The sequence below is a fragment of the Physeter macrocephalus genome, chromosome 20, assembly GCF_002837175.3.
Source record: "Physeter macrocephalus isolate SW-GA chromosome 20, ASM283717v5, whole genome shotgun sequence".
Lineage (NCBI taxonomy): Eukaryota > Metazoa > Chordata > Mammalia > Artiodactyla > Physeteridae > Physeter > Physeter macrocephalus.
In genome coordinates this window covers 78,164,337-78,177,394 of record NC_041233.1, presented here as the reverse complement: position 1 = coordinate 78,177,394, position 13,058 = coordinate 78,164,337, and the positions used below count along the sequence as shown (strand labels likewise).

General features: G+C 42.5%; 1 protein-coding gene across 3 annotated transcripts in view; it reads right to left on the bottom strand.

Moving 5' to 3' along the window:
* FANK1 (fibronectin type III and ankyrin repeat domains 1) overlaps window positions 1-13,058 on the bottom strand; it is a 136,628-nt gene that overhangs the window by 110,158 nt on the left and 13,412 nt on the right. The window lies entirely within an intron of this gene.

The window sequence follows — 13,058 nt, the reverse complement described above, 5'->3', positions numbered from 1 at the left end:
TCACTGTTGTGGCCTCTCCCGTTGCGGAGCACAGGCTCCGGACGCGCAGGCTCAGCGGCCATGGCTCACGGGCCCAGCCGCTCCGCGGCACGTGGGATCCTCCCGGACCGGGGCACAAACCCGGGTCCCCTACGTCGGCAGGCAGACGCTCAACCACTGCGCCACCAGGGAAGCCCTGAATAGTATTTTATCTGCTCATCTTTCAATGGACGCTTGGGTTGCTTCCGTCTTTTAGCTGTTATAAATAATGCAAATGGCAAGTGTTTTAACTAGATATTTTTTTAAATGCCAAAAATACAGATTAAGCAATCAAGACAGTTTGTCCCAGGCTCACAAAGGTTCTCTTTTTAGAATATCTTCATAAGCCTATCTGCAGGGAATACTAATACCTCCTACTTTCTACTGATGGAAAACCTATTTAAGAGCTCTTTACTTTTTCATACTACCCAGAGGAGCAAAATGAAGAAAGAAACAAACTGCTAATCACAAACAGTTAATACAATCTGTCAAGTTAATACACAGAGCAATCCAAAATTTGAAAATGCCAATCAATTACAAATTATAGGGGAAGATCTGTGCTTCAACGGGAAAACCACACACTGCTCAGATCACACCCTTTTGGGTTTTCCAGTTTAGCATTGCATTGCCTTTCACCTGTTTTACGTGTTAAGTTGAAAAGAACGGATGGCAATGCAAAGGATTCTGGTCTACGGATATGCAAATGAACTGTCCCATGGAGTAGCAACCCTCCCTCCCTCCACAGGGCAAAGCCACTTGGGCATCATTTTCAAGTTTATTTCAATATTTCTGATCACAGATGTGTCTGCCCTTTGGATCCCCTTTGCATTGGTTATAACCTCTTACTGGTTATTTCATTAATAAATATTTAACGTGTATTTTTATATCTATATGAGAGTCATAATTTTACAGTGTTTTGCAAAGTTATCCTTTAACTAATATAAGCAACATCTGTGGGTGAGTTAACTCCATGCTACTCAAAACACGGCCTGTGGCAGCGCAGCCTGGGCACCCCCTGGGATGCTCTGTTAGAAATGCAGAAAGTTGGACCCCACAAGAGAAGCACTGGGTTTTAACAGGACGCCCCTCTTAAGGACACACTGAAGTGAGAGCTGCAGTGGGTTATAACACACATCGCTCACTGACCTCCCAGCCTGGGAGGACTGGCTCTGCTAGCCTCTGCCCTTCCGTCCCAGGGATTTTCCAGCAGCTTCCTGCCTTCCTGGCTCCCTCTCAGCAAGCCTCCCTCTGAGTGGAAGCGAGGTCATTGCCAGAAGCGCTCTCCCCTTTCACCTCCAAGCCCAGCCCAACCTGGGAGCCACAGACCACACTTCTGACCACCACCACCACCTCCCACCCTCCCAGAGTGACCCGAACCTTCAGGAAGTGGGAGTGAGCCCACAGAGACAGAGACCAGGTCTCAGATCACCACACACTTCCCACCAATACTCCCAAATTTGTTCTTGGTGGGGTGAGGAGGGGAGGGGAGGGGAGGGTCTTGCATAGCACCATGGTTGTGGCCTGTCAGAGCTCAACCGTACATGAAAACATCTTGTTCCTTAGTATTTAATTTCTCTTGTTAGGGAGAATTTTTTTTCCTTAGGGGATAGTGAAAATGGTTAAGAAACACAGCCTCAAGTAAACCTTTCTTAACCCATCTCTCTGTGATGTTTCTCTATCTTTGGGTTTCAATGCTGCCCACATTTTCAGGTCTTCCATTTTCTTATTCAACCAATACTTGAGTGCCTACCTGGTAACTGCCTTGTGAACATGGGGGTGACACATGTGAACAGGCAGGCCTGGGTCCTGTCCTCATGGGGCTTACAGTCTAGCTGAGGATGAGTGAGCAACTTATCACATAAAGAGACTACTTAGATTTTTTTAAAATATAAAAAGTGATGCATAAAGAAGCTTTGGAAAATGAAGAAAAACTAATGCAAATTTAGGATGTGACATCTCAGAAAATGACTGTTACATAGTCTGTTGGGGGAGGGAGGAAACTATCCATAGGAAGTTGTTTTCCCGAGGGAAAAAGAGTAGCATCCCACACTGTCATGGGTATTAGGGAGTTTAGAAATCATCATTCTAATGGTAACTTAATTGACCGAAAATATTTGAACAATTATAATAAGAGTTGACTTCAGGTAAAGATACCCCGTGATGGATCTGCCCCTACTCCGCCCAGGAACTCCCTTTTTTGCTGGTTCTTAGACAGGCTTTCATTTGTCTGATCAGTCTGGGTTTACCTTGTTTTCTTCCAAACCTTGTTTCAGAGTTTGTCCAGTGTTTTTGCGTGAACTGCATAGTCATTAACAAGCCAGGCACCACAACGGTGGACACAGTTCACACACTATCTCATTTAACCTTCACAGGAACCTTGCAAGGTCAGCTTATCATCCCCCGAGACAAGGGAAGCAGGAAACGCCCCAAACCCCACAGCCAGTAAACAGTAACCCAGGCTTGACCGACTCCAGTGCCATCGAGCTGCCCTGCCTTACTGAGCTGTTGGCACTATCACAATTAGTTTTTATCTAAAATTAACGCAAAAGGAAAACAGATGCCATTTGGCAGTAGTGGTGGTAATGACTAGTATAAGAAAGCTTTAGTAGAAACAGCTGTGGCAAATCAGCCTGTCTCATGCTAAGTTACCTGTAATCAAGTTACCATCTGACAACTGATTAGTAAATAGAGCACCTGCTGCTGGGCACAGGGAGATCAGCTCGGTGGTTTGTGACCGCCTAGAGGGGTGGGATAGGGAGGGAGGGAGGGAGACCATTGTAAAGCAATTATACTCCAATAAAGATGTTAAAAAAAAATAGAGCACCTGGAGAGCCAGGCCTTCAGAAAGCATCTGTTTTACGGGTGTGCCCTCCTTCTGGCAGACGCTGAAGGACTCAAGTTTAGGTGTCATGCAGAATAAGCGCCAATGAAAATGTGGACGCGTGATGGGAAAAAAAATGGAGAATCACCGGTCTACCTTTAAAATCATGTGTTAGGTAATTTGTCAATAATTACCAATTCAGAACAGCAAAGAGGCAAAAGGTACATGTTCCTCTTGAAAGGTTTCACTGTTTGGTATCCTTTTTCCTTTTCAAGAAACAAAAATATTTGATAACTGGGCTCATTGTCAGATTTTGTTTTGTCCTTCCATGATTTATTACATTTGATTCACTAAGTTTTGCCATTTCTTGGAAGTTTTGAAAATCCTAAACCCATACTCTAACATTCGTTCACATTGAAGCTAAACACTACATATTAAACGGATAAAAAATTCTTTAGCTAACAGCTCAAGTTATTAACCAGGAGATTTCTCGGATCAGAACTTTCACTGTAACATTTTTTATTCAACTTCAAACCAACCAGGCTGCATTATAAACAAAAGCAACTAACTTAAGTCTCCAGTGTTTTTAAGAGAGTGATAGATTTTCCTTTCCCTTAAGTTTCAAGATTTCAAAAATATAAATAAAGAAACTGGAAAAAAATTTTTTTAAAGATGCCGGCAGTACAAATAAAGAAGAAAACATGAGGAATGGAGTATAATTCAGCCCCAAGAGAAGGGAAGAGGAGGAAGGTGGTAGAAGTTTCCATTTGGTTCCTTCACTGGAAAAGCACTTGAGTTACAGTTTCTGGGGCAGCTTAGTCCTTGAACAGGGCGCAACAAACAGGCTTTATCTGGTGTGCAAACAATCGCCAAGGACTGGCCAGGAGCCTGGACTGTGTTGACCTTTGAGGGAGAGGTCTGCAGTCAGAGGCAGGGTATGGCCATACACAAGCTGTGTTTGTTGATCCCACCCCATATCGATCAAACGGCAAAAAAGATCCAACACTGCCAGGCAACCATTTCTTAACGCTTCACTCATCAATGACTGCCATTAAGATATTTTAGTCCAAAACAGACATTTTGTTTTCTAAATAGAACTTGATGGATAGAGAGATGGATAAAATGGATTCTACATCACATTGCTTACCCCTGTCTCTGGATACTTATTTCCTTTTCCCAGTCTATGGGGAGAACCCATTTTATGTCAGGTAGTAGGAGGGACACAAAGGCAAACAGAGGAAGATAAAATAGAAATAAGCATCTAATCCTAACTCTGAAGGACATTCTAAACGTGTTGGGCAGACGAGGAAAAGTTAAAAAGCATGTCGTTCTAGCAAATTAGAATTTTTCACTAGCAGAATGGTAAAAATCCAAAAGTTTGATAACACACGTGTTGCAGAGGGTGTGGAAAAGGAGAGACGTATGTAGCTGTTGGAAATGTAGATTAGCGTTAAGCCCTGTGGAGATGTTAACATTATCACAGTAACACTGCCCTTGACGGGGCAATTCTACACCTAGGCATTTATTCTATGAATATACCAGCACAAATGCAAAATGTCAGGTGCACAACATTATTTAGTAAAACTTTGTTTACAGTGGTTGGTAATAAAAGCTGTACTGGTTTCCTACGGCTGCTGTAACCCATTCCCTCAAACATAGTAGCTTAAAACAAGACAAATGTATTATCTTACCGTTCTGGAGGTCAGAAGTCCAAAATAAGTCTTGCCCAACGAAAATCGAAGGCTTGTTCTTTTCGGAGGTTCTAGGGGAGAGTCCATTTCCGAGCCTTTCCAAGCTTCTAGAGGCTTCCCACCGTCCTTGGTTCCTGACCTGATATCGCTCCAACACGCACTTCCATCCGCACAACATCCTCCACCCTGAAACGCTCCTCCTTCCCTCTTATAAGGACCCTTGTGGTTGATTACATTGGGCCCACCTGGATAATAAGGCTAATCTTCCTATTTTACCATCCTTAACTTAATACAGCTGCAAAGCCCCGTTTTCCACGGGAGGTAACATATTCACAGGTTTGGGGGATTAGGATATAGACAATTTTTGTTTTGCCTATCACAATAGCAAAAGACTAGAAACAAACTGATAGTCCATCAGTAGTGGACTGGTTAAATAAATTAGGTAAATTCATACAATAGAACACTATGCAGTTGTTTAAGAAATGAAAAAAACTTATTATGGACTAAACAGAAAGCTCTCCAAAATAGGTGAAAAAGAAATCAGAGTACAGAACAGAGAGAGGACTATAGTATACATAATTTTCTTGTATCTATAATGTTTAAACTTTTTCTGGAATGATATATCAGAAGCTAACAATGGTGGTTGCCTGCAGGGCAGGAACTGGCGGGCAGTGTTACAGAATGAGGAGACTTTTTTACTATGTACTCTTCTATAACTTTGGATTTTTGAAACTTGTTACCTATATTAATTACCCCAAAAGTAAAATAATAAACTCTAGAAAAAATGAAAAGAAAGCAAAGCGCCAAAGGAGTTCTAGCTGGGAGAGATCAGTGCAGCCTGGAATCAGAAAGCCCAGGGTTACAGTAGCAGATACAAGATGGGATCTGATTCCAAGGCCGCATAACAAATTACCCCAAAACTTAATGGCTTAGAACAACAAATACCCATTATCTCACAGTTTTTGAGCGTCAGGAACCTGGGAATGGCTCAGCTGGGTAGACGTGGCTCGGAGCCTCCGTGAGTTTGCTGTCCAGTTGTCAGACAGGGCTGCCCTCACCTCAAGGCTCAGCTGAGCCTGGAGAATCTGCCTGTGAGCTTGCTCTCTGAGTTGCTGGAGTCAGTCCTCGCTGGCTCGTGGCCAGAGGCCTCTGTTCCTTACCAGGTAAGCCATTCCACAGGGTGCTTAAATGGGTTCACGCCATGGCAGCTGGCAGGTGGTGGGAAAAAGAGAGAAAGAAAACGCAAGAGGGAGAGAGAGGCTGAAGATCAGCCCGAGGCAGAAACAACCTAATGGAGGGAGCGGCATCAGCGCTTCTGCCACAAGCCACTGGCCATACCGGCCAACCTTGGCGCAAAGAGGCAGGGGACCAGGGCGGGAACTCTGGAGTGGGGAGGGGTCCTGGGGGCTGTCCTAGAGGCTGGCTACCAGTGGAGATAGTGGTGAGCACTGGAGGGCAGGGCACCGGGTGAAGGAATAAAAAGGTGAGTGTGGTAAGTGTGCAAGGCAGCAAGGAGACAGACCTAATTAGAGTCATAAGTGTAGATTGGGAAGCAGCAAAAAAAGATACAGAGAGCGGCATTGGCCCAATTACAAGCCACTGATTCACTGTTCTTGCCATGCACATGTCTATGCCCTGGACCTAAGCTGAAAAACACTGTCTTATCCCACTGGAAAATAATTTCATATCTGTCAGGTTCTCTCCTCTGCCAGGAGGAGATTTTTTTTTTAATATAAATTTATTTATTTATTTTTAATTTTTCGGCTGCACTGGGTCTTCGTCGTCGTGCGCGGACATCTCATTGCAGCGGCTTCTATTGTTGCGGAGCACGAGCTCTAGGCGTGCAGGCTCAGTAGTTGTGGCACACGGGATTAGTTGCTCCGTGGTATGTGGGATCTTCCCAGACCAGGGCTCGAACCCGTGTCCCCTGCATTGGCAGGCGGGATCTTAACCACTGTGCCACCAGGGAAGCCATAGGAGGAGATTTCTTAGAGAAGACAGGCATGCCTTTCATTTCCATGCTACTTGCTGCCCTGATGCCCCGTACCTACAATGGTAGGAAGCACCAAGTTGTGGCTTAAGCAATGAGAATTGACCGGCTCTTGTAGCACAGTCCTGACAACCTGGAGAAACTAGTTTTTCTCTTCTTAACAGAGATTCCCCAACTCGTAATTCCCTTGCTTTCCAGAAAATTAGTCTCTTCCTTTTCAGCTGCAGCAATGACATTGTATCAAAATAGTACACAGAACTGGTATCATGTGCCTCCCGATATGAGGCAATGGAAGGGACACCACATCAGTGTAATGTTACATTCCTTGAGAAAATATCTGACTTAAAACGTCTTGAGGCAATAATCAGACAAATCTAACATGGAACGTTCTGTAAAGACAATCGGCCGCTTCAAAACTGTCAGTGTCATAAGAGAAAAAAAGTACGGGAGACTGTTCTAGATTAAAGAAGACTGAAGGAATGTGACAATTTAATGCAGTGCATAATCCTGGATTAGGTCCTGGTCACTTGAAAAGGAAAAAAGACAGCCATAAAGGACATTATTAAGGCAACTGAGAAAATATGAATAGGGAGCCCATATTAGATATTATTAACGTTAAGTTGGGAGGATGTATTCATTGTATCGTGACTACACAGGAGAATGTCCTAGTTCTTAGGAATATCGTGCTGACATGTTCAGGACTGAAGCATAGTGATATGTGCAACTGCTTTCAGATGGTTCAGCAAAAGGGTGTGTGTGTGTGTGTGTGTACAGGAAGTGGGAGTGGGGGTGGGGAGAGGGAGAGAGAGAGGATGAGAATAAGAGAGAGAGAGTTGGAAAGAGAAATCCAGTGTGGCAAAATGTAAACAATCAAATCTCCGTGAAGGGAATAAAAGTATTCATTGTATGACTTTGAACTATTTTATAACTGAAAGTTTTCAAAATAAGAAGTACATATTTATGTATCTCTGTGTAAATGCAATACATATTTGTAATATTAGGAAGCGTAAGTTAAGACAAGCTGCATATTCATGTAGATATAGAGCACAAATGGGTTAATGAAGAGCAATTGTTATTCCTTTAAAGATCTGAAAAGCCGGGCTTCACTGGTGGCGCAGTTGTTGCGGGTCCTCCTGCCGGTGCGGGGGGCGCGGGTTCGTGCCCCGTTCCGGGAGGATCCCACATGCCGCCGAGCGGCTGGGCCCGTGAGCCGTGGCCGCTGGGCCTGCGCGTCCGGAGCCCGGTGAGAGGCCCGCGTACCACAAAAAAAAAAAAAAAAAGATCTGAAAATCCCACCTCTTAATTCACAGTGGGGAGCAGTACTAACCCCAAAACAGACTGCCATGAAGTACCTGAGCCTTGGAAGGCAGGATGCAGACCTTATTATTTATCCCATCAGGACAGGTGATGCCCAACCTTCTGTGAAGTTGACATGTTCCAAATACTCGAAGTTCACTTGAATCACACAGTTGCTGAACTAAACCAGGAAGTTTTGTCCTAAACTTTGTCATATTTGGTCTTTAATGGTGAAAGAGACAAAGCTGCACTGTATTGAGACTGCCTGCTCAAAGAAGGCTGTGGCGTAAGTGAACATTTCCCATGCTGTAGGCTATGATGCCATGGTTATGATACTTAGATCAGCCTCTTTCTTAGGGTTTATATAGTAAATTGAACTACAAGTTATTTTCACTTTACAGACCAAAAAGTGAGAATACTGTGGCTACTTCGTGTCTTAGATTTCATTGTGCCTGACTAAATTCATCACGATAATCTGTATAAAAGATTTTTTAAAGTTCAGTTTGACTCTCTCACCTCGGAGGACAAGAAAGTAGGTACAAGCACAGAGAATTTCCTAAAGAGCACTGTCATGGTGACTTTATTCTGAGAAATGGGAAGAATGGAGACTTTAATAAATTTGGTTTGGATATTGAATACCTTTAGGTTTGAAGTGCTCTGAATAAAAGAATAAGAGGTGATTTTATACTGGTCAGCAAGACCTGACAGCAATAATGCTTTGATTTTTAGCAGTACTCATCTTTGTCACCTTAAGCAAGATAAAGCAGTTGAGTCATTAAAAAAAAAAAGTCCCTGCTTCTGTGAATGGATCTTAGAAGTAACTCAATGAAGAGTGAGTTCCTTCACCTATTGTAACAGTTTTGGAGGAGATGATCAATGAGGAACAGGCCTCCCTCTAACGAACCACAGCAACTAGTAGCTGTGGACACAGCAACTAGTAGCTGTGTCCAGCTACCACTGGACACAGTAGAGGAACACTGTGGTTTTGCACAGTCACCTTGGTTGATGATGCCCTGACACTCCAGATCCTTGCAGCCTTCCCTGCACACGAGCTGTCATGGACATCCCTCCCCTCCATCCTTCATGATGGGGTGGGCATACGATACAGCTGGTCTAATAAGAATCCTGCCCTTGGGTTTTACAATTCAAATTAAGAAAGAAAGATTAAGTCTCTCCTTGGGCAGTTGAAACTGATGATATACAGTTGGGAGCTAGTGGTGTCCTTATCACAAAATATGCACAGAGTAGAGAGGAAGCCAGTCAACAGAGAAAGAGAGAAAAGACCACCACCATCTGAGTAGATTCAAGAAGGCTGAAGTGGTGACCTAAATGGGAAGAAAATCCAAGGAAGAGGAGATATACATATATGTGTGGCTGATTCACTTTGCTGTACAGCAAAAACTAACACATCATTGTAAAGCGACTGTACTCCAATTAAAAAAAAAAAAAGGCTGAAGTAACACATTTAGCCAACTCAGGGAATATCCCGAACACATTCTAAATGAAATTAACAGATAAAATATTTAAAATAGCAGAGACTACTTTCCCCCGGAGAAACCATCCCATTAGTCATCTTTGGCCTTACTTTATTTTTGATATATATGATTTTTTAACCATCAAAAGTGCTTTCTATGAAATGTACATAAAATAGTTATAAAAGTCTCTTAATCTTCAAGGAATTAGCACAAAAAATATCATCTACTGAAGTTTCAAGTTATCTTTATTAACTAGGACTTATGCAATTTGATCACAAACTGGAAGACACAGATATTATGTATAAAATTTATTCGTTTTTTCACTTGCGAACTACATATTGAAGATTAAAAGATAGGAATTGCTGCTGGATTAATAAATTTTTTACATATGTTTTCAGATCTTAAAAACATAGAAGGCTATGAAACAAATATTGAAAACTGATTAATTCTTTTGAATTAAATGTCTAAGGATCTTCTGTTAAAATTTTAATTACCAATTTCTGCTTCCAGCAGGTATCACACTAATAATTCCACAAAGCACAAAAACTGGATAACATATAAAAAACAGCTGTACGAAGGCATCAAGGTCCAAAAATGTAGACAAGATTCGGGCCCAAGGTCCCAGAGAGCAAAAAAGAGCACTAAGGTTGGCCATGTATTTCCCTTACATTGGTCCTTGGGGGATCTGCTGATTCACAGCTGGGGCAAGACAAGTAGAAAGTGGTATCGTAGAGCTTCAACAGCCACACAGAAACACTGGAGCTGAAGACTGCCAAAACAACCAAGGCTTAAGGGGCCAAGATCCTAGAGAAAAGGGGACACAGAGAAATGAGCCCAGCAACTCCTCCTTGAGGATTTTGCTGACCATAGGCAAGCAGAGATTTTGGCAATATCATGGTGCTGGGGATCAAAAATTGAAATATAAGTCCTGCTGAAAAGGAAGAGCACTAGTGAAGACCCCAGGTTTTCAGCTAACATCCCTGAAATGGCTGGCTACATCCTAGAAATAAGGGCAAACTGAAAATAGACTGCCCTCAACTAAAGTACAGTGATTTATTTGTACCCTAAATGCCAACCAAAAGCAGATAAAATCCTCTATGGATAATGTCTACTGAAACCTCTATGATTTTTCAAAAAGAATGTCAAGCATTCAATCAAAAATTACCAGGAATGCCAGGATACATGATGAACTGACTGAAAACTAAGAGCAAAAACAGAAAAGAGAAACAAACCTCACAAGTGATTCAGGTGTTGAAATGATCAGATATGAACTTTAAAGCAGTTTGCAATACTATGAGACTCAGACTTTAAAATAACTAGTGGTAATCCATTTCTTGATCTGGGTGCTAGTAACTGAGTGTGTTTACTTTGTGATAATTCATCAACCTGGAGATTTAATATTGTGTACTTTCTTATACATATGTCATACTTCCATACATCTTTACAAAAAAAGAAAACTTGTGGAATTCAGCTAAATTGGGGCTCAGAGGGAAATTCACAGCCTTAAACATATTTATTTGAAAAAGAAGGCTAATAGCAATGATGTAAGCATCTATATCAAAAAACTTTTTAAAAGGAACAGCAAATTTAAATAATGGAAATAAAGATATAAGCAGAAATCAATGAAATAGGAAACAAATGCATAATGGAGAAAATATAAAATATAAATGTAAATGTAAAAATATGAAGATAAACATAAAATATAAAAGCCTTTAAAAAGAATAATACAATTTATTATTTCTATGATATCCAGCCTCCAAGATGGCCCCCAATGATTCTCACCTCCTGCTATTCGTGCCCTTGTGTAGTCCTCTCTCATATTGAAGAGGGTTGACCTGTTATTAAGACAATAATGCAAATGACAGAGTATGGTATCCTAGGCTAGACTATAAAAGACACTACAGCTTCTACCTTGCTCTCTCTTAGATCATTCACTCTGGGTGAAATCAGGTACCATGTTGTGAGGACACTCCAGCAACTCTATAGAGAGGTTAATGTGTTCAGTTACTAAGGTCTCTTGCTATCAGCCAGCACCAACTTGCCATCCATGCTGAGTGCGCCATCTTGAAATCAGGTCCTCCAGCCTCAGTCAAGCCTTCAGAAGGCTGCATCCCTGGCCAACATACTGACTACAATACAAGACAGAACCCCCAGCTAATGTACTCCTGAAATCCTGACCCACAGAAACCACATGAGATAATACATTAGTTTTTTACTGCTCCATAACAAATTACCACATGTGAACATTTTAAGAAAACACATGTTTATTGTCCCCCATTTTCTGCAAGTCAAGAATGTGAGCTCAGCTCAAGTGGGTTCTCTGTCAGGGTCTCACAAGGCTGCAGTCAGGGTGTCAGCTGGGTTAAATTCTTATCTGCAGGCATTCAGGGAAGAATCCACCTTTAAGCTCATTCAAGTTGCTGAGAGAATTTATTTCGTCGTGTTTGTACGGTTGAACACCCAGGCTTTTCACTGGCTGTGGACTGGATGCCAACCTCAGGTCCTACAGGCCACCTGCAGTTGGACATATTCAACATGGCTGCTCACTTCATCAAACTAGCAAGGAGAGTGTCTCCAGTGCATGCTAGCAAGATGAAGTCTAATTTATGTGTATATTATCTCTTTCTCTCTCTCTCCTCCCCATCTATATATCTAAATGTATATAAGTCTATATGTACTGAAACATGCATACACACACATACACACACACACAGAAGTAACAATCCAGCACTTTCACAATGTTCTATTGGTTAGAAGAAAGTCATAGAGCCCACCGACACTCAGAGGGAGGAGGTTATACAGGGTGTAACAGCAGGACATGCAGATCATGGGGACCACCTTAGAAGTCTGGCTACCACACATAATAAATGTTTGTTGTTTGAAGACATTAAGTTTTGGATAATTTGTTATGCAGTGATAGACAACTAATATAAATCTCTATCAAGAACAAACAAGAAAAAGAGAGATAAAGCACAAATGAATAACATAAGGAATTAAAAGGGTTATCACTATGGGGGCCTCCCTGGTGGCGCAGTGGTTGAGAATCTGCCTGCCAATGCAGGGGACACGGGTTCAATCCCTGGTCCCGGAAGATCCCACATGCCTCAGAGCAACTAAGCCCATGTGCCACAACTACTAAGCCTGAGTTCTAGAGCCTGTGAGCCACAACTACTGAGCCTGTATGCCGCAACTACTGAAGCCCGTGTGCCTAGAGCCTGTGCTCTGCAACAAGAGCAGCCACTGCAGTGAGAAGTCCACACACCGCAACTAAGAGTAGCCCTCTGCTCAACGCAACTAGAGAAAGATGCATGCAGCAACGGAGACCCAACGCAGCCAAAAATAAATTAATTAAATAAGTTTTTTAAAAAAAGCGTTATCACTATGGATCCTATAGATACTATTACAAAGATAAGACTTTATTATAAGCAAACTTATGGCAATAAATTAGATAATTTATATTAAAAGAGCTCAGTCTTTGAAAGACACAACTTACCAAAACTAAGAAATAGAAGTATATGTACCCCTACATCTAGTAAGGAAATAGCGTTCACAATTAAAAACTTTCCGGGGTTTCCCTGGTGGCGCAGTGGTTGCGCGTCCGCCTGCCGATGCAGGGGAACCGGGTTCGCGCCCCGGTCCGGGAGGATCCCACATGCCGCGGAGCGGCTGGGCCCGTGAGCCATGGCCGCTGGGCCTGCGCGTCCGGAGCCTGTGCTCCGCAACGGGAGAGGCCACAACAGAGGGAGGCCCGCATACCACAAAAAAAA